We start from the raw sequence: 23,119 nt of genomic DNA, 5'->3' as shown, positions 1-23,119 counted from the left end.
AAGGCTTTTCTAGCATGAGAGAGTAGATAGATTCTCTGACAGAGGCCAGAGTTGCACAGTTAAAATGAAGGGGAAGGTTATTCAATTACTTGGTAATTTCAGAAAGTCTAGAAGACCAATACAGATAAAGTAGCACTTTTAAAAATCCAATCTTGGGCTTCCCTGGTGGCGCAGTGGTTGAGAGTCCCCCTGCCGAGGCAGGGGACACGGGTTCGTGTGCCGGTCCGGGAAGAGTCCACGTGCCGTGCGTGCGCGGAGAGACTGGGTCCCGCGAGCCATGGCCACTGAGCCTGCGCGTCCGGAGCCTGTGCTCCGCAACAGGAGACGCTACAACAGTGAGAGGCCCGCGTACCAGAAAAAAAAAAAAATCCAATTTTTGCCTCATTCATTCAGGCTTTGCTTTAGTTTAGAACAGTAGCATTAGCTTAAGGTAAATGTTTCAGAAATGGGACCAAAACTACATTACAGTAAGGGCAATTTTGTCATAAACACTGCCTGGTGACAATGAGACTCCTTAGCATGGTCTATTACTGTCATTGTGCCATTCTAGAATATACCAGTGATTAATATGCAGTCATAATGTGTTTACTTAGGAAAGTACTGATAACACTTTCTTCTCTGTGACATACTCATTTTGAGATTCATCAAACTGGTTTGCAGAGAGCAGACATGCTCATTATTTCAATTCACATAAAGAAGATAAGCAAGTTAACATAAGGAAAGAAAAAAAAGACTTAAAATGTGAAAAGAAAAAGAATTCAGTAGAGAAAACAAAATCACAACATTTGGAAAAAGGGTGTGCCAGAGACTGTTCCTCCTAATAGTAATTATTCATGTAATTATTTAAGATAGTTACACAAGCAGGGATAATTGCTATGGAAATTCAACATAGAGCACTGTTTATATAAACACGTTAAATGGGAATAAAGAGAATAATGCCATGTGGAAGCATCCCCAAAAGGATCTAAAACATACAAAATATATCCCATTTATGTTTGTGTTTAATGTCGTATCCCTGTGTGTTATTCAAATCTTTTTCTACACCTAAGCTGGTGTGGGTTATCTCTGATTCTCTGTTGCATTTCATAACACGTCTATATGAACTACAGCTCTGCTTTGCCAACTCCTCAGACATATTCAGCATATGAGGTAGTATATTACCTATTCTTTTCAAAGTTACATTCTATATATTTTGTCTTATACTCATAGACATCTTTAAAAGAACATTTAAAGAGACAATCAGGGAACCAGTAAACTGTTCAAAAGCCCTTGTTCTACTCAAGGTGAAAATTTGTCAGAGAGGGTTATGGTCATCTTTCCCTTCAGCACATTATATCTATTTAATCAAAATAATTACTTCCCTTCACTCAGCAAACTGGTGCCTGTTATAAAGTTCATACCGTTCAGCCTTTTTTTTTTTTTTTTAAATAAATACACCAATCTCCAGGAAGTGCACCAGTGATGGAATCAATTCAATCAGCTCTCTTCATTCACACAGGAAAACATTTTTACTCATTCCAGGAAGAGTGGGCAGCAGCTATTAGAAAGGCTGAGTACAATGATGAAGGAATAAAGGCTCTCCCCAGGAGCCACTGACACAGCTATTCCCAGCTGCCCACCAAGTACCCTCCGAAATACAGAAAAGAGATAGGAAATAACAGGTTTTATTTTTTTGGGGGGGTGAGGGGGTGGGGAACCATAATTATTCTCCATCCTCATAAATTCGTGGAAGAATGTTGGTAATGAAAGAAACTCTATTGGTTTAATTTTTAACAAAGAATAACTCTAGGGGGAGAAGTGGACATTGGCAATAATATCCAGGACATAATCAGGTCAAATGGGCACGATATATATTGACTTCAAAGTTCAGGGTTATTGTGAAGATATTAAATACTCTATACACAGATATATACATATATGTGTATATATATGGTGCTGTATATATATATATATATATATATATATATACTTGTATACCACATATGTACATTATATGGTATATGTATACGTATGTAAAATGTATTCACATATGTACATTGATACATATATATATATAGGGGGAGAGAGAGAGAGAGAAAGAAACTAAGCACAATGATAGACACAATAGTAGGTAGTCAAGTATCATTAGCTAGCCAGATTGCCATCATAATTCCTACTTCATCTATGACACTTTCCCAGCTCACTAATCCTCTGGTTTAGAATAGTGACTCTCACACTTGATGGTAAAGGACCAGGGTGTTTTTTTGTTTGTTCTTCATTTTTAAATTTCCAATCAGCCTTGGAGCAATACTTTGGTCAAATATAATAAAAATAAATAATAAATTTTAAAAAAGCAATGTACAAGCCCCAATTAGTTTTTACTATTAGATTTAATAGACATAAAATTACTCTTTCAAATTGCTGTGAACATTTCTAGATGCTTCCTCTCCATTTCATTACTTACTTTGTTGTGAACCAGTAAGAAATGTTTTGCAAATCAGCACGTGGATTGCATGTGGCCACACATTGGGTAGTGATGTTCTGTCACTTACTGTCTGTACCAAATGTCAAAACTAGCTTTGTTGGGAGATGATATTGGGCAAATGATGGCTACCAGCGGTGAGGATTGCTCTGTTGGCCCATTTTCATGTGTATTCTGTGTACTGATTGACTGATGACAGAATGTACTGAAAGGAGTTCTTATCTTTACTTATTGTTGCTAAGTATGATACCCTGACCTAATATAAGATGGGAACGAAACTTGGATATACCTTAAGAGGTGTGCTAGAATTCAGATGTATTTTGCTACTATTAAGATAAGTGTTTCATGTCATTCTTGAAATATACAAAGAAGGCATTTTTTTCAGCATTAAAAAAACTTTTGAGGAGGAAATGAACTTTGCTATCCTCAAGAAAAGAGCTGCCCCTATGTATAAGACAAATTTACACAATTCCTTACATTTCCAAAACTGATAGTATTTTCTGTGGTTTATTGTGTAACAATTTACTCCTGGCTGTTCATTCACACACAGCCAGCACAGCCAAAAGTCAGCAGTGTTCTGTTGCTCCCAAGTCAGTGTTTCTGAGTTTTAACACATAGACAAAATTAATTCAACATGAGTAGCATTTCTCCTAATAATACATCCCTTTCATTGTGTTCGGCTCTGTGCCTTTTTTTTCAACTAGTAACATAAAATATGTTAAGAACACTGTTCATTTTCAACAGCTTCCTCACAATAAAACTCCCCGTTAAAGCAGAACGGATATCAGAAATATTTGAAGTTCTCTAGTAACAATACTGAAATGACTGTGGAGTAGAATGAAAAAAAAAAAGTCTCCTTAATTCTGTAATTGTCAGGAAAAAGTCTGCCTTCCTAGTTGCCAGGTATATAGATGTTATAAACATGATGCAGTTTATTAGAAATTCCCCCTTAGGCCTAGTTAATTGGATATCGTCAGCAATCTTTAGTCTCATCATTAATTGTATTGGTAGTATTTTAAAAAGGATTTTTGTACATACAGCCATCCATTGTTTGTATCAAAGATAGATTGTTCATTGACTGATTGACTGCCTTTTGTATGGAAACCTCAGGTTGGGAAAGGAACTAAAATCTATTCTTTGAGGCTTACTTTTGAAATACACTATTAAGAAAAAAAGCTTCCTGAGGCAGAGACCATCATCTGCTTCCCTGTTAGTGCAATTCAGCATGAAACCATGAGCAGCCCTCCCTGGATGCTGATCAGAATAGAGAGCAAAACTGGGCTGATTATTTCAACTAGATGAATTTACAAAATGATGAGTAAGTAGCAATATAAATAAATTCACACATTTTATACTGTGCTGTATTTACAAAGGTTTACATAAATCAAATTAGGTAACTTAGCTTTAAATAAACTGAAAATAATTAGACTTGTTATTTTGTAAAAGTTCATTCTTATTTGGCATTCACAGGTAAAGCAAGTCAACATTGATCCCATTTACAGAGAAAAAAATTGAAATTTAATATAGAATAAAAATGAAAAGGATTCTTTTAAATAGTATTAGAAGAAATGAATCACCATTTGGAAAGAGATAAAATGAATTAAATCTTCAAACTACATATCAGAATCTACTCTAAATATATTCCAGACATAAATGCAAAAATTGAAAATATACAAGTATTGCAAGAAAACATAGGTGAATTCCTTTATGACATGGGAGAAGGGAAAGTCTTACAAACCATGATCAAATTTAAGAAAAAATAAGAGACTTTGCGAAGCCAAAAAACAAAACAAAACAAAAAGACCACCATCATAAGCATAATCAATGGACAAATGACAAAGTGGGAGAAAATATTCTAATTTATAGCTTAAAGGATTAGTTTCCAGATAAATAAAAAGCTCTTTTAAAAAGAAGAAAATGAGGGAGTGGCAGGACATATTTAAAGTGATGAAAGGGAAAAACCTACAACCAAGTTTACTCTACCCAGCAAGGATCTCATTCAGATTCCATGGAGAAATTAAAACCTTTACAGACAAGCAAAAGCTAAGAGAATTCAGCACCACCAAACCAGCTTTACAGCAAATGCTAAAGGAACTTCTCTAGGCAGGAAACACAAGAGAAGGAAAAGACCTACAATAACAAACCCAAAACAATTACAAAAATGGTAATAGGAATATATATATTGATAATTACCTTAAACGTGAATGGATTAAATGCTCCAACCACAGACGCAGAGTGGAATAATGGATACAAAACCAAGATCTGTATATATGCTATCTACAAGAGACCCACTTCCGACCTAGGGACACATACAGACTGAAAGAGAGGGGATGGAAAAAGATATTCCATGCAAATGGAAATCAAAAGAAAGCTGGAGTACCAATTCTCATATCAGACAAATTAGACTTCAAAAATAAAGACTATTACAAGAGACAAAGAAGGACACTACATAATGATCAAGGGATCAGTCCAAGAAGAAGATATAACAACTGTAAATATTTATGCACCCAACATAGGAGCACCTCAATACATAAGGCAAATGCTAACAGCCATAAAAGGGGAAATCGACAGTAACACAATCACAGTAGGGGACTTTAACACCCCACTTTCACCAATGGACAGATCATCCAAAATGAAATTAATAAGGAAACACAAGCTTTAAATGATGCATTAAACAAGATGGACTGAATTGATATTTATAGGATATTCCATCCAAAAGAAAAAAAAGAATACACTTTCTTCTCAAGTGCTCATGGAACATTCTCCAGGATAGATCATACCTTGGGTCACAAATCAAGCCTTGGTAAATTTAAGGAAATTGAAATCATATCAAGTGTCTTTTCCAACCACAATGCTATGAGACTAAATATCAATTACAAGAAAAAATCTGTAAAAACTACAAACACATGGAGGCTAAACAATACACTACTAAATAACCAAGAGCTCACTGAAGAAATCAAAGAGGAAATTTAAAAATACCTAGAAACAAATGACAATGAAAACACAATGGCCCAAAACCTATGGGATGCAGCAAAAGCAGTTCTAAGAGGGAAGTTTATAGCAACACAATCCTACCTCAAGAAACAAGAAACAGCTCAGATAAACAACCTAACCTTACACTTAAAGCAATTAGAGAAAGAAGAACAAAAAAACGCCAAAGTTAGCAGAAGGAAAGAAATCATAAAGATCAGATCAGAAATTAATGAAAAAGAAACAAAGGAAACAATAGCAAAGATCAATAAAACTAAAAGCTGGTTCTTGGAGAAGTAAACAAAATTGATAAACCATTAGCTAGACTCATCAAGAAAAAAAGGGAGAAGACTCAAATCAATAGAATCAGAAATGAAAAAGGAGAAGTAACAACTGACACTGCAGAAATACAAAGGATCATGAGAGATTACTACAAGCAACTATATGCCAATAAAATGGACAACCTGGAAGAAATGGACACATTCTTAGAAAAGCACAAACTTCTGAGACTTAACCAGGAAGAAATAGAAAATATAAACAGACCAGTCACAAGCACTGAAATTGAGACTCTGATTAAAACTCTTCCAACAAACAAAAGCCCAGGACCAGATGGCTTCACAGGGGAATTCTATCAAACATTTACAGAAGAGCTAACACTTATTCTTCTCAAACTCCTCCAAAGTATAGCAGAGGGAGGAACACTCCCAAACTCACTCTATGAGGCCACCATCACCCTGATACCAAAACCAGAAAAAGATGTCACAAAGAAAGAAAACTACAGGCCAATATCACTGATGAACATAGATGCAAAAATCCTCAACAAAATACTAGCAAACAGAATCCATCAGCACATTAAAAGGATCATGCACCATGATCAAGTGGGGTTTACCCCAGGAATGAAAGGATTCTTCAATATACACAAATCAATCAGCGTGATACACCATATTAACAAATTGAAGGAGAAAAACCATATGATCATCTCAATAGATGCAGGAAAAGCTTTTGACAAAATTCAACACCTATTCATGATAAAAACCCTGCAGAAAGTAGGCATAGAGGGAACTTACCTCAACATAATAAAGGTCATATATGACAAGCCAACAGCCAACATCGTTCACAATGGTGAAAAACTGAAACCATTTCCTCTAAGATCAGGAACAAGACAAGATTGTCCACTCTCACCACTATTATTCAACATAGTTTTGGAAGTTTTAGCCACAGAAATCAGAGAAGAAAAAGAAATAAAAGGAATCCAAATCAGAAAAGAAGAAGTAAAGCTGTCACTGTTTGCAGATGACATGATACTATACATAGAGAATCCTAAAGATGCTACCAGAAAACTACTAGAGCTAATGAATGAATTTGGTAAAGTAGCAGGATACAAAATTAATGCACAGAAATCTCTTGCATTCCTACATACTAATGATGAAAAATCTGAAAGAGAAATTAAGGAAACACTCCCATTTACCATTGCAACAAAAAACCTAGGAATAAACCTACCTCAGGAGACAAAAGACCTGTATGCAGAAAACTATAAGACACTGATGAAAAAAATTAAAGATAATACAAACAGATGGAGAGATATACCATGTTCTTGGATTGGAAGAATCAACATTGTGAAAATGACTATACTACCCAAAGCAATTTACAGATTCAATGCAATCCCTATCAAACTACTAATGGCATTTTTGACAGAATGAGAACAAAAAATTTCACAGTTTATATGGAAACACAAAAGACCCCGGATAGCCAAAGCAATCTTCAGAAAGAGAAACAGCTGGAGGAATCAGGCGCCCAGACTTCAGACTATACTACAAAGCTACAGTAATCAAGATAGTATGGTACTGGCACAAAAACACAAATATAGATCAATGGAACAGGATTGAAAGCCCAGAGATAAACCCACGCACCTATGGTCACCTTATTTTTGATAAAGGTGGCAAGAATATACAATGGAGAAAAGACAGCCTCTTCAGTAAGTGGTGCTGGGAAAACTGGACTGCTACATGTAAAAGAATGAAATTAGAACACTCCCTAACATCATACACAAAAATAAACTCAAAATGGATTACATACCTAAATGTAAGGCCAGAGTCTATAAAACTCTTAGAGGAGAACACAGGCAGAACGCTCTATGACATAAATAACAGCAAGATCCTTTTTGACCCACTTCCTAGAGAAATGGAAATAAAAACAAAAATAAACAAATGGGACCTAATGAAACTTAAAAGCTTTTGCACAGCAAAGGAAACTATAAACAAGATAAAAAGACAACCCTCAGAATGGGAGAAAATATTGGCAAATGAAGCAACTGACAAAGGATTAATCTCCAAAATTTACAAGCACCTCATGCAGCTCAATATCAGAAAACAAACAACCCAATCCAAAACTGGGCAGAAGATCTAAATAGACATTTCTCCAAAGAAGATATAGAGGTTGCCAACAAACATATGAAAGGATGCTCAACATCAGTAATCATTAGAGAAATGCAAATCAAAACTAGAATGAGATATCATCTCATACCGGTCAGAATGGCCATCATCAAAAAATCTAGAAACAATAAATGCTGGAGGGCGTGTGGAGAAAAGGGAACCCTCTTGCACTGTTGGTGGGAATGTAAATTGTTACAGCCACTATGGAGAACAGTATGGAGGTTCCTTAAAATACTAAAAATACAACTACCATACGACCCAGCAATCCCACTACTGGGCATATACCCTGAGAAAACCATAATTCAAAAAGAGTCATGTACCATGCAGCACTATTTACAATAGCCAGGACATGGAAGCAACCTAAATGCCCATCAACAGACGAATGGATAAAGATATGGAATATTATTCAGCCATAAGAAGAAACAAAATTAGGTCATTTGTAGAGACGTGGATGGACCTAGATACTGTCATACAGAGTGAAGTAAGTCAGAAAGAGAAAAACAAATATCGTATATTAATGCATATATGTGGAATCTAAAAAATTGGTATAGATGATCTTATTTGCAGAGCAGAAATAGAGACACAGATGTAGAGAACAAACGTATGGACACCAACGGGGAGAAGGAGAGGTAGGATCAATTGGGAGATTGGGATTGACATATATACACTATTGATACTATGTATAAAATAGATAACAAATGAGAACCTACTCTATAGCTCAGAGAACTCTACTCAATGATCTGTGGTGACCTCAATGGGAAGGAAATCCAAAAAAGAGGAGATAGATGTATACGTATGGCTGATTCACTTTGCTGTACAGTAGAAACTAACACAGCATTGTAAAGCAACTATACTCCAATAAAAGTTAATTTTAAAAAAGTGGCACAGGAAACTTTTGGAGGTTATGGACATGCTTGATAACCTTGATTGAGGTGATGATATCACAGGTATATGCATATATCCAAACTCATCCAATTGTATGCATGAAATGTACTTTTTTGATATATCAGTTACACTTCAATAAAGCTGGAGAACTGTCTTATATGATTTTATCCAGTGTAAATCTATGAATATTTTCAGAGAAAAATATCTTTATTAATAGTTGTTGAGTGAATATCCCCATAATTACATATTATGCAAAGACACAACACTTAAAATCAACACATTAAGTATAATGATTCTAATGCAAATATTTGAGTTCAAAATGCTGTTTCCATGGAATAATAATATTCTGTAAATTTGGGGCAATTAAAATAATGAAAATCAATTTTCAATCAGTATTTGACGAGACACTCTTTTAGATCAGGCTATGAGAGTTTTAGACGAAAAAGAAAGAGTGTGTCAGAGAAACTGGTCGAAATATAATGTCCAATTCAGCTGGAAATATCCTAAGACTGACATTTACTAGTACCGTACAGAAAGTCTTAATTTAAGCCAATCATTAAAAAATTTTCAAAAATTTACTGGATTTACTTTTTGTATATTTTTCTTTTAAAAAGTCCAGACACAATTCATCTTCTTTTAACCCATGGTATATGATTATTCACTTTGGAGAATTCTTCTTTGTTTGAAGAAAATGCTCCCTTGTTGTTACAGCTAAACATTAAAGTGCAATTTTTAACTTTATGATTTTCATGGCACTAGTTGAAGAGTTAGGTAACATTTCTATAGGACGGCTAAAAGGGGTCTTGCTGTTTGGTTTTTGACAATGAGGCTTTTATCAATTTCTGTTTTATTAAGATCTCTCCAAGAAATTACAGTATTTTGGTGTCAGTATTCTAAAGTAATGCCCCATTAGTTTGGTTGTTTTGTCATAAAGTGTTCCTTGTCTTCACTCACCTTCAACCCCATCTTTACTCATTCTGCCTTTTGAATAAAAAATGTACAATTATACAAGACTTGGAGCAGAATGGGCTTGGGATATCACAAAATTAAAGTGACGCAGTCCTCTTAAAAAAAAATACCGCTAAGCTACAAAGTCAAGTGAGACTTGGAAATGCTAGAGGTCAGAACATTGCTCACAAATTATCCCAGTACAATTTAGCTCCTGAATGTTTTGGAATTATACAAACTGCATCTGATGACTCACATAACTTGTACCTTAAATGTGTTTTGCTGGTGTGCATTCCTTTTAGTCCAAGTACCCCCTGAGGAACAGAGTGTTACAGAAGCAGTTATGGTTTCAATTTCCCCTGTATGATTTGCTTTCATCTGAAAACCAGTAAAAGGGGGGGGAAATGGACTGGCTAACTCCTGACATTATCAGGGCTTCAGAGTACTAAATTTCCTCTCTCGTTTTATCAGGGGAGAGAGCCCTACAGATGACAACAGATAACACGGGGGAATGAAGAAATGTGAAGATGTTACTTAGGAAATGTTATTATCAACAGTAATTAATTAGTCTTACCAGGTTCTATGTTCTTGAGACATTTTTTTTCTTTTTAGTTTTAAAACTATTGCACATGTAGTGTCTCATTTGGTTCCAGATTTGAGGTTGGTGTCCTTCAACACTGGATATTTTTATGGTATGCTCACGCTACCTACAGGCAGATGAACTGCATTTTAGATTGCCAGGGTAATCTGACCTGATTCCTTCTGTATCTCTGAAACTCACTGTTCTCCAGGGATGTCTTCTCACTGATACACAGTATGGTGATTCTTTTTCTAAGTTAATAAAGCATGCGTGATTCAAGTATTTGTTTTGCTCATCTTTCTTTCTCTCCCAGGAGAAAGCTCACTTTATCTTCCACAAACTCCTTAACTACCAACTCCTGATTATGACCATTCCTCAGTTTTTTCCAAGGATGAGGGGTAAACAAGCGGACAAGTGGTGGGGACACTGGCACACATTGTGAGAAGGTCATCAAAGGGTAGGGTACATGGTGCATATACTTTACAGAGACTATAGAGATGCGGAGAACAGAGAGGTACCCAGAAGGGCACCTACCCAATGCAGTCTTGACTTAGTAGATAAGGGGATAAATATACAACAAATTTCAATTTATAGCTTTCTGGGGACTCACAGTGGTCTAGAAAAAGATCATTGGTCTTGGAACCAGAAGCCTTGAGCTTCAGCCCTACCTATACTAAATCACTGGGTAACATTTGACAAGTCACTTAATGTGGCTAAGCCTTAGTTTCTCCGTCTGTAAAACAAGAACAAAATCCTCTAGTACCTGAAGGGTTGTTCTCAGGCCCAGATGTCACAATGTGTATGAAAATGCATTATATAAATATGATTATGTTATATCTGGTTTCATCAAGGGGTGAGGTTCTCTGTATGTGCTCTTCCACAATCTTATACACACTCATGAATTAAGGTAGGTATGTTGAACTATCTATGTGATACCCATTTAAAGTTGATGACTAGAGGGGAAAATCCCCATTGTATTAGGAACAACTCTGAGTTCTCTGCGTTTCTGTACCTTAATTTCCATGTTTTCATCATGATACTCATTCTTTGAAAATGAAATATAGAAAATTCAGAGCACTGAACACAGTTAGGAAGCCTGGCTCTGTGTTACTAGAATACAGATGAGCTTCAAATTAATTACTTTAATTCTTTGTCAGATATTTTTTGTAGCTCTTTGAGGTGTTTTCAGTATATTGGTAACTTAAAAATTGTATAAGCAATCTATGAGAGAAGGGCAGAAGTCTCAAAATAATCTTCTGGCTTCTTTTTTTCTTTTCCCATTCTTTATCTACTCACAGTCATATATTTTTAGTGGAGGACTTTTATACCTTCTCCCAAATAGAATATCCAGTTGTGTTATCAGTTAAAGCTCTGTTAAATATTTTTGAACTAGGATGTTCAATTAAAAAAAATTCTAACCTTTTTAATAATTACCACATTCACAGATGAATATAATTTTGTGGTTAACATAATCTATATAAATAAAAGAAATACAATAAATATCTCCAAAAATAACAATTTTAATAATAATGCAGTATCTCAGATGTGTTCATGAATAGTTTGATACTTGTTAGGTATGTTTTTGTGGGAATTTCTTAGAGTCATTGTATTTTTTAAAATATGCATATCATTTTTATTAATCCATCATGGATACGCTACTTATTTTTGTTTATGCTTTCCTATGTCCTTAGTAATATGTCTGTCATGGAATGTGAAGTCAATGAGGTAATTAACATGTTTTTTGATTAAACTATAATCTAAGCAGAAAGCGGGACATATGGTGGGCATTCAATAAATAAACTGAGTTAATGATGACAGGGTTGAAAGTAGAGCACCATAATCCTGAATTGTTTTCAATGAAGTTCTGACAAAATTTGGGGAAATATCATTGAGCAACTCTTATTTCATGTTAACACTTTTTCCAAAGTGAACAAACTTTCAGGTGACTATTACAACTTTATCTTTTTCCCCAATTTTTTAAATTGTGGTAAAATATACAAACATAAAATTTACCATCTTAACCATTTTCAAGTGTACAGTTCAGTGGTATTAAATATATTCATAATGTGCTGCCCTCACCACCATTCCCCTTCAGAACTCTTTCATCTTGAAAACCTGCAACTCTGTGCCTAAATAATTATTCTCCATTGTCTCATTCCCCCATCCCCTGGCAAATACCATTTTACTTTCTGCCTCTATAATTTTGACTACTAGTAATTATTGTATTTTTTAAGAAAAAAATTAAAATAATTTGGGGAAAATAGAAATTTAATTGACTTATTCTCTGAGGGAAAACAATATTTATGAAATTCAGTTTTGTTCAATTACTGGCAAATTATTTAGAGATCCTGAGTAGCAGAGAGAGAAAATCATCATGTTTGATAATGAAATATATTTTGATATTAAAGAGTCTATTAAAAGGAATTTAAGGGGGTATATCTTGGCCACCATGTGATACTTACAAAACAACAACAACAAGAGAGAAGCAGCAAAAAAAGACATGAATAAAACAGGAGAAATAGTTCACATTTCTGAAATGGTATCGTGATAGTAATAATTTTAAATATTTCTACTTTGTGTTCTGGAAAAATGCTGCCATTTAATAAATGATTTTGAAATTGAATATAAGATGTATTTACTCTAGGAAAATCTATCTACTTAATAACTGAATCTGTAGTACAGCAGGCTTTTGAGTTATACACACTATTCTACAGATATGCAGAATTGAATTTCTAAAACTACTCCAAGTGATTCTTTGAAATAAGTATTTTAAGAGAAAGAATCTCAAATTGGTTTTACCAGAATGCCATTTCTCCAATTTTATTGGAAGATTATGAAAAATGATCTAATTATATATTAGTCATATTTGCTGAGTCATAAAAGGAAATGCATGACTCTCCATATGGGAAGGCACTTGATTATTTAGTCTATGAGAAATATTTGTAGCTTGGTTTGCAAATAACTACAAACAATACTTAAAATCCAAACTGCTTTCAGCCCTGAAAATTTTAATATATCAGTTCAGGTCTCTAAAACACATAGTTTGTCATAGAATTTAGTCATCCAACCAACGCTTGTTAGACATTTTCTATGTCTTAGATAACTGTTAAGTCCAAGAAATCTAAGAGAAAAATAAGACAGGGTCTTTAAGGAGCTAATAGTCTTGTGAGAAGAAAGACGCATGAATAGATCATTCATAATGCTACAAAATAAGGGCTTTGATAGAGGTGTGAACAAAGTGTTACTGGAACCCAGAGGAGAGGGCTGGAGTGGATTGTGAAAGTAGAGACATCTCAGTTGGGTGATAAGGATGGAGGAAATAGAGCTAACCCAACAGGACTGCCAGGCAGAAGAAACATCATATGCAAAGGCACAGGGTTACGAAAGACATAAAGTGTTAGGGAAACAAGAGTTCAGTGAGGCTGAATCTCACTTGCTGTGTAATATCGAAATGTTATTTAGCCTCTCTGGGCTGTCTCCTCCTTTGAAAAACAGAGTTGACGATAATAAGACTTACCTCACTACCTTATTGTGAGGATCTTGTGATGCATGTAAAATGCTGGCAAAGTGTTTGCTCCCCACTTACACGCTCAATAAGCTTTGGCAGCTGCGAACAGGAGATCCTGGCTGTCAACCTGGGTTCATTTCCTTATCACAGTAAGTTGGCCATTTAATCTCATTGGGTTTCCCCTTCCTTTTCTTTAACAGGAGAAGGATCAAACTGGATGATAGACATTGACCTCTAGTCTCTCCCACGTCACAGGTTACCATAGCTCTATGGCCACTGCCATGTAAATAATAGTTCATTTAACACCTAAAACTTAAAACATTGTTTCTATAAGGAAAATTTCCTTTATAAAATTTTGACATTCAAATTTGACAGATTAAAAAATTGGCCTTCATGTCTTCAGTCTGAATGACTAAAACTGACAACCTCTGATTTTCATGTTTAGTTCAGATAAATTCACTTTTCTGGAAGGATTTCAGAAAGATGATAGAAAACATCTGAAAAACATGGCCAAATGTATAGACTGTCCCTTTATGAGAGTCTCCTTAGATATAACAATGGTGATAGGAGACCCATCTAGAATCTGTTTGTTTTGTGGCTGTTTCAACTCAGTATCTTGTCAGATTGTAACTTAAGAATGAAATGTAATAGCTTAACGGGCACTTAGACTTATTTTTTCCTTTGGCAAATCATGGAAAAAGCAGTGAACAAGTCAGCTGTAATTTGTGGATTTTGATAAAATATGCATTGTAACTGCATGAGAGAATGGTCAAACGTTTCTTAAGAACAGAAGCAAAGGAAAATGATCTGCGGGTTTAAATGTTCATTACACACATTTCTTCTTCTTTAATTCAACAGATGTTTATCGAACAACTATTATGCATTTAGTAGGGCTTAGACAATAGTGATCCAGAGATGAATTTTTAATAAGCTTCAGCAGCCAGGAGTGAGAGACATCAAGGGGATGAAGGATGATGAATTAACCAAGTTTTGGTCAAGAGATTGCTGAAATCTGGGAGAAGGATGAGCGAGTAATGTAGGCGGGGGGTCAGAGAAGTTGATCCCCAATATTGAGAGGATGGGGGAGTTGCAGAAAGTTGCCATGCGTCAGTTTAAGGAGGCATGACAAGGGAGTGAGTGTCTAGCATAGGATGGAGAACAGGATCACCAGGAAAAAAGGAGGGCAAGGAACCCTAGGACGAATCTCTAAAATTATTAAGATTAGAAGTAAGGCTGTGAGAGTGACAGTACGCCAAGAGTGAAAATTGGTGAGAAATGAGGGGGAGTGACACAGGAATTAGGTGGATGACAGCAATAATGAGTGGTATAGGGTGATATTATCTGATTACATGAGGTTCAAATTTGGAGATTTTTAGGGAGGAGGACGGGGAGAGACTGGTCTGGAAGGGGCAATGGTGAGCAAGAAGGATGACCTAGGCATAATGTTCCTAGGAAGAGTTATAAGGAGGTGCACCAAGGGGGTGAGAGAAAGAAAGGCCAAAAATACCACAGTGGAAGATTCTTAGGGTCACTGTTAGGGGACCTATTCATTCTGATTTGTGTGGAACTGTCCATATTCACATGTCTTAGCTCAAGGTGACAGCCTTTCTAGAGTGAAACTGAGTTGGATGATAAATTTTATGATATGATCGAGACATAGTAGATTGCAGAATGAAGATGAACACACACACACATCCACATGGCACTTAACTGAAATAAGTTGGGTCCACCCTTTCCCTTGTACACACTTTTTAAATGAAGCCATGGCTTTTATACCTTTCATTCTCCTTTTCTTCTAGCAGAGTTTAGTGAAAAGTGACTTTGTCTTTATATTTAATATTTATTGATTTACATTTAGGTACTTTCAGAACTTTTAATTAATTTTTTTAAACAGTTAGTGGAGAAGATTTGGACTAAATTTTAAGTACCTGTGGGGAGGGATGAAGTTAAAATAAGTATAATTCTGACTTAATTTGAATTATGGTTCTACCCTATTATTAGAGAAGCATAATTATGAGAAAAACTCTTCTAAAATTTATTTATAAATAAAAAAGAATAGCTGTATCTGTCCTTAGAGGAAATATGCATTCTGCCCACATCTAGTTTCTCTCTTGCTGGAATCCAAGTGATTTTGTATTTTATGAGTAGCTTTATAAAGAAAAGTAAAGAATGGATTGGGTGGAAAAAAAGAGATGAGGCTTTTGAACCAGAAGTCCTGGATTCAAATTCTGCTTACACCACTCATTACTTCAATAACTGTAAGCATATTACCTAAATTCTCTACACTTCAGTTTCCTCATCTGTCCAGTTATTACTCCACAAGGAGAATAATACTCTCAGAGTATTATTATGAGGATTCAAGGAGAAAATATTCACGAAAGGACTTGTCATAGCACTTGGCCCTTCATTCCTCAAATGTTACTTGACTACTCCACCTTCAGCTTCTTCTCTTTAAATCTATAACCCTTTAAACAAGAACTAGTTTTAATAATGGTATTTTCGAGATGCTACCAGCCCCCAACTCAGTCTACATTCAGGACAGTCTCCTTGAGGGGGCAGAAAAGTGAACGAACACATTTTCAATTTGGCAGGACTTTTCCCCGTGAAATTAAAGGAAACTTGTTGAGCCTTAATTAACCTGGCAGATCATTTACCTAGAGGCTCCTGTCTCCTGAGTGTTCTAATTAATCAAAATTTTATGTGAAAGTAGTATCAGACAATTTATGTATTTAAAGACAGTATTTTTATTTGTGTGTCATACACTGCCACATTGTATACATTTTATTTTATTTTTTTTCTCTAAGAGGCAATAATAAGCTCCTATTTGTCACAGTTTATCTGTCCTTTCTTGTTTATATTCTAATGTAATTCTCCATATCAATGTTTGTCTAGAAACAATAGTTTAAGTACTAATACATATGGGACGTTATTGCTCAATGTTTTAATTTACCTAATTTATTCCTTATAATTCTATCAGGTACATATTCTCTCCACTTTACAAATGAAAATTTGAGCTTCAAAAAATCTAAGCAAATTTGCCCATGCTCTAAACACTGGAATTCATATTTGAACCTAGTCTTATAGATTTCAAAGTTCATGCTTATTCTTCTCTATTCGTGACTATATCGTATGCTATTGATTTAAAAGTAATGGCAGGGCTTCCCTGGTGGCCCAGTGGTTGAGAGTCCGCCTGCCAATGCAGGGGACGCGGGTTCGTGCCCCGGTCCGGGAGGATCCCACATGCCGCGGAGCGGCTGGGCCCGTGAGCCATGGCCGCTGAGCCTGCGCATCCGGAGCCTGTGCTCCGCAGCGGGAGAGGCCACAGCGGTAAGAGGCCCGCGTACCGCAAAAAAAAAAAAAAGTAATGGCAGATGTCATTGCTGTATACAGCAGAATCCCTTCATAAAATGGAAATGGGAACGGGTAGGATTGACCTTAGCAGTTAATAGTATATGCCTCCCTTGGTGATTATTTATGTTGGGTGGTTGTGAAGTGGTAACTACCAGTGAAAGATCAAATTCGTTGTCTGGCTCTCCATCAACGCAGTGACCTGTCTTTGTACTTTGAAGACATTTTGCTCCTTTGCAGCCTTCTATTACGGAAGTGATAAGACTTATCACCTAAGTCCTTCATTAAGTCCTAACAGTAGACACGAGATGACGCTGTGAAAGGTCCGATGGGACACCAGTAGGGAGGATAGGAAATGCAATACACCAGAGACACACTCCGTCATTTTCTCTAGGGGTAAACCTGGCAAAACTCAGACATCTCTCAAGTTGAGTAGAATTACAAATACAATGTGTGTGTGTACAAACATATGTGAACACACAGAAAGACCAGTTCTAGAGTTGTTACATTCCTAGAAATATGATTTGGGCTCTGAAGGAGTAGGATAATGAGCTGTACTGGAACTTTTTATTGGATATTATTGGATAAATCTTTAGTCTTTCCTAATCAAAGAAAAAAAATGTCTTTAGTTTCCGTACTGAAGTCATATCCCAATCACTCTGTAACCTATTTCTGTTTTTATTTTGGATGGAAGCATACCCAAATGGAAGCTAATGCTCTCGTTTTTTAATGTTCGGATCAAAGGGAAAAAAAGAATCAAAGAATCAGTTGGCGTCGGCTCATGAGTTAGAAGGGTTTCCTATATGTTGATCTGGTTAACAAATTCTTCAGAGAAAGGAAAAATGAAAGTAGCTGAATTATAAAGGCCGTGCAGATAGATGAACAGAATCAGATGTTCCTGAGTCTCAAAAATGTAGATATAGAATCTAATAGATGTACACTTGAGTCTGGACTTTGTCCAGAGCCCATTAAGCACATAATGAACACATTACGATGGACAACTATCCAAGTTTCCTTGAAATGATTCAGGGATAGTTCATTGGCTTTCTTTAGCCCATCTCACTCCTGTGGCTGTGACCCAATGTCACAGACAGCAGTGCCCCTTAGAGTCCCTCCAGGGCCTCTGTGCATGTGAAGGAATCTAATCACAGTTGCCACCTGTGGGCTGGCTTAATGGGTTGTTCCCAAAATATTTATTTTTCTGGATATTAACTTTCTTTCAAATGCTAATGAGGGATAAGCCCAAAACATTTTGGTGCCCTCCTCACATAAAGGAAAAGTACAATGCAAACATTAGGCATTCTAGTTTCATCATGTATGTGTCTTGTTTTATGTGTTCTATCCTAAAATATTTAATTTTAGCCGCAGCCCTGACACTTACTGGCTGGTACTTGGTAGAATTTCAACCATAATTGCTGAATGAGTAAAATGAATTGTGCAATGAGCTTTCTCGATTGAAAGTCATTATGGAAATTTACTACATCCATCTCAGAATTTATATAGTTTAGTGAACAAAGAATATGGCTAATGTGTGCAGAATTTCTTGCAATAACCCATATAGCACCCTTCATTCTTTTCTAATTCTGTTAACTGAAAACCAGGACACTACACAAGCCACAAGGTATATAGGATGATATAACATTGAGTAATGACCTACTGCTAGACTAGAAAACTGGATTAGTCATTTCAGTTTAAGAGAAGAGTGTATAAGGAATAATGGGCTGAAATGTTACATATCTTTATGATGACATCGTTAGTAGTAACTTTTTTATTCCCTTCGTGTTTATACTTGATTTAAAATGGGGTATAAAATATTCCTGCCGTTTATGTAGGGCATGATAGGAGAGTTATATTTCCATGCCCTTCTGCAGAAGGCGGGGTGGAGAACCCTGCCTCGATCTGTGGGTCTCAGCCACAGCCCACAGGCTCCTCTGGGATGAGAGAGCCACGTGTTCTTTTCAAGTGCAGCTGCTACTCTCTTCTCCTAGCAACCGTATTATGTTACAGTGTGGCGCTGGGTTGCCAGGATATTCTTCTATTCTTGCCCTTCATGACCAAACTGAAGGGGAGAGAAAGCGTAAACCAAACTAGAGGTGAAGACACAGGGAGAGGGACACGGAAAAACAAAGTGCCTTCCTCTTATTAAGAGGAAATAAACTGAGCAAATTACTTAGTGGTTAATGCTTTAAGTTAATTTATAATTTCTTTTCTTTTGGCTAAAATCAGAAAAACAAAGTTTAAAGACAACCTGTCAAAATAATGGCTATTAAATATTTTAAGACAAAATTGACCATTTTATCATTATTCATTGAAGGCCACTTTTTCCCAATAAAGGAAGAGAGGAAAATATCTTAAAATTGTCAGTGACCTGAAAGATTCTGAGCTATAATTACCATCATGCTTCACATATGAAAGTTTTGAAGTACATACCACACATCACTGAACTGAAGACAGCATCAGTTGTAAAGTGCATACTGATTTCTGAAATGTTAAAATGTGAAAAAATGTGCATCTTAGAACTGTTGAAACATGGTATACTATGTTACTTCATTTGGTATTTCAATCCGTTCTGAAATGAATAAAATATCTTCCCTATTTATAGAAAAGGAGGCAAATTTTCTCAGAGTCATACAGTTAATAAGTGCTGGAGACAGAATTCAAATCCATATCTGTTTGATTATTATGTTCAAACTCTTCATTATGCCATGTTGCCTCTTCAGCTCCTCCCACAGATAATAAATAAAAATAGTTACCAACTAACATGCTTACAGAAGTTTATAGTTTGTCCTATTCCTAGTCATTCATTAGGTATTATTAGCCCTGTTTTAAAAATGAGACAAACCGTACCCAGGAAGATGGAATGACTTGTTCAACGTCACATAATTAGAAAGTGACAGAGCCAGGAGTGAAACCCAAGATAAATGACTCTTAATCCAAACCATGTTTGACTAAGGTCAGACATTAACTAACTACCAGGCCTGAAATTGGATCATGGACACAAAGTTTATTCAAAGAGAAATATATCTGTTGGCTATATAGGAAGAGCTGTTGCAAATGTCACATGGATTCATTGATTTATTAAACCAATATTTATTGAATGGCTACTTTGAGCTAGACTCTGTTTGGTACCTGGGATACAGTAGTGAATAAAAGACATAACAATCACACAGAACTTCTGAGTACTATTGAGAGAAACAAGGTAAAAGAGAGGAGCAGCTTGCAATTGTAAACAGTGGTCAAGGAAGGTGTCCCTGAAAGGTGACATTTGAACAAAGAAAGATAAAGGAGGTAAGGGAGTGAGCCACATGGATGTCTGTGGGAAGAACATTCCAGGCAGGAGGAACAAAAGGTCTGAGTTGGGAATACTCTGGCCCACTGCATGAACGGATAAGAAGCTGTATGTCTGGGCCAAGTAGCAAGTGGGGAGAATGGAAAGGGATGGATCCAGAGAGGTATGGGGTAGGCGTAGAAGGTTAGAGAGGGAGGTGTGGACAGATCACACGGGGCCTTGCAGGCCAGCATGACGATTTGGGGATTCATTCAAAGCAAGATCATAACCTTAGGCAGAGTAGCCTCATGGAATTTGGAACCTGGTCAATTTCAGTGACTCCGTCCTAGGCATCCCAGGTATGCCTACTGCATCAGGCTGATTTAATCTTGGGCTACCTGGCAAACAGACGTTACTTTGTGTCTCCTTTGTTGCTGGGTTATAAAGCATGACATTTCAAAGAGTGCTGACAGGTCAGCTTCCAGCTTCACAGAGAGCTAACACATAAATACTTATTAGAGACCTATTATTTGTGTGGGGCTTTTTAAGAAAAGCTTCTGCAACCCTCCAAAAAAATGTTCCCTACTCTCAATAAGCTTATGACTTGGCTGTGAGATCATAAAAGTCTGTATCAAGTTTTCACTTGTGGAGGACTAAGCACAGATTTATGCCTGCAGTAGCCAGAGGTAGTTCTATTGAAAGCAATATGTAAGGTGAGATTTTCCAAGTACATAAAGGCAGGTAAAACATTCCATCTAGACGTAACAACATGAGCAAAAACCAGGAGACTTACAATAGCTTGGCCTACCTTTTAAAGATAGATTCATTTATTCATTCAATGTGACTGGGGTATTGGGTGCCTGAGAATAAAAGAGCAATGGGGGGGCTTCCCTGGTGGCTCAGTGGTTGAGAGTCTGCCTGCCGATGCAGGGGACACAGATTCGTGCCCCAGTCCAGGAAGATCCCCCATGCCACGGAGCAGCTGGGCCCGTGAGCCATGGCCGCTGAGCCTGCGCGTCCGGAGCCTGTGCTCTGCAACGGGAGAGGCCACAACAGTGAGAGGCCTGCGTACCGCAAAAAAAAAAAAAAAAAAAAAGAGCAATGGGGCAGACAGGGAGGGGGGAATCAGGAACAGAGCCATGCAAAGTATTTGAATTTTATCTACAGATGATGGGGAGACAGTGCATGCTTCCTAAGTATAAGGCAGCATCAGGAGTGGCATGTTTGGTCATTCTGGTGCCAGTGTGAAGGACAGGTGGAGAGAAGTGAGAATGTTGGCAAGGAGGTTGTTGCAGTAGTCCAGGCAAGATGCTGATGGTGAACTGGAAGAGCAAAAGTGGAGAATGGGACAGAGGTAAGAAGTAACCAAGAGGTAGACTAAGCCTAGGTTAGGGATAGGTTAGATATGAGCAGGGTGTTGGGGGGGGCAGTCAAGGTTGACTGTTGGTGTTCCAGCGTGGGTGACTGTGTAGGTGCCACCTTTTGATAAGAATATGGGAAGGGAAAGGGTTTGCTCATGGAGAAGATAAGAATACAGGTGTCATTGTTATGATGTAGAAAGTTTCCATAGAGGGAGAGGCCACTTGGAGGTGGCCAGACAAGGATTTATGAAGGTCTCAGGACTTGAGCTTAGACCTTTAAAGATGGTCGGATTTAGAAAAGTGAAGGGACACATGTACAGCATCCTAGGCAAAAAATGTCTGAGCAAAGGCACAAAAGTGGCATAGTAGAAACCATTTTCTGGAGGTAAGTATGTATATTAGTCTTTGCAAGTAGGACAGTGGTGGAAGAAAGGGAATGGAGAGGTTCATCCTCAAACAATATAGAGTCTGCATCTGAAATCTTCCTTTAGGAGAGAGAATTCACTACTTCGTGAAGCATCAGGGTCCACTGTTGATCAGCAATCCCAGATGACTAGTGAGAGGCACCATAAATATGATGACATTGACAGTGATCTTGTCTGAATATTACAGTTCTTTGTCATGCCAGGATTCATGGGTCCACTGAGCAGCTTTACAGCTATAGCCAGAACTCGGTTCTCCTAAATCCCATCTCAAGATTAAACATCATTTTAGCAGTATACTCAGAACCACTGGCGCACCAAGGTTTTTGCAAACATCTAATATTACAGTTATATGTAAAGTGTCAAAAAACAAGTTCAACACAAGTTTAACACTTTCAATTGATTTCATCTCACTATGAAGTCTTTAATTGTTATTTTAAGTTAAACTAAATAAATTCTGTAATAAAATTTTCACATTGTATAAAACAATCACTAGTAAAAATAAACTTCTTAAAGTCTATACTATATTTTCTACCATATCAGGCACTATGATAATTAAATTTTAATGCCATCCAAAAATACATAAATTTAAAAATTATTATTTAAAATTTCAGCTGTAAAAATATCACTTGCTGTGTTCAGCCTTAAATTATCGCAAGTGGAGGTGGAATACTTGTAAATTTGTAAAGCCCATCATTGCAAAACAAATACAATACCAACCAGAGCATGAGGTGCTTATTTTCTTGGAATACATTCAGATTTCTTTCCCTCATTTCCCCTTGGTAGCGATCAAATCCCTAACATCTTTCCATCATTTCCCCTTGGTAGCGATCAAATCCCTAACATCTTTCCATCATTTCCTCTTGGTAGCGATCAAATCCCTAACATCTTTCCATCATTTCCCCTTGGTAACGATCAAATCCCTAACATCTTTCC

The 23,119-nt window shown here is 36.6% G+C and overlaps 1 protein-coding gene and 1 long non-coding RNA gene across 3 annotated transcripts in view; one reads left to right on the top strand and one right to left on the bottom strand.

Moving 5' to 3' along the window:
- LOC132436837 (uncharacterized) overlaps positions 1-10,544 on the top strand; it is a 76,027-nt gene extending 65,483 nt beyond the window's left edge. The window contains exon 3 of the long non-coding RNA XR_009521895.1: positions 10,168-10,544. This is a non-coding gene — a long non-coding RNA (uncharacterized lncRNA). The remainder of the gene's footprint in view (positions 1-10,167) is intronic.
- The window catches only part of RGS17 (regulator of G protein signaling 17), an 87,225-nt gene that overhangs the window by 46,158 nt on the left and 17,948 nt on the right, over positions 1-23,119 (bottom strand). The window lies entirely within an intron of this gene.

This window comes from Delphinus delphis, chromosome 14, assembly GCF_949987515.2.
Source record: "Delphinus delphis chromosome 14, mDelDel1.2, whole genome shotgun sequence".
NCBI classification, from domain to species: domain Eukaryota; kingdom Metazoa; phylum Chordata; class Mammalia; order Artiodactyla; family Delphinidae; genus Delphinus; species Delphinus delphis.
This window is presented reverse-complemented; position numbering and strand designations above follow the sequence as displayed.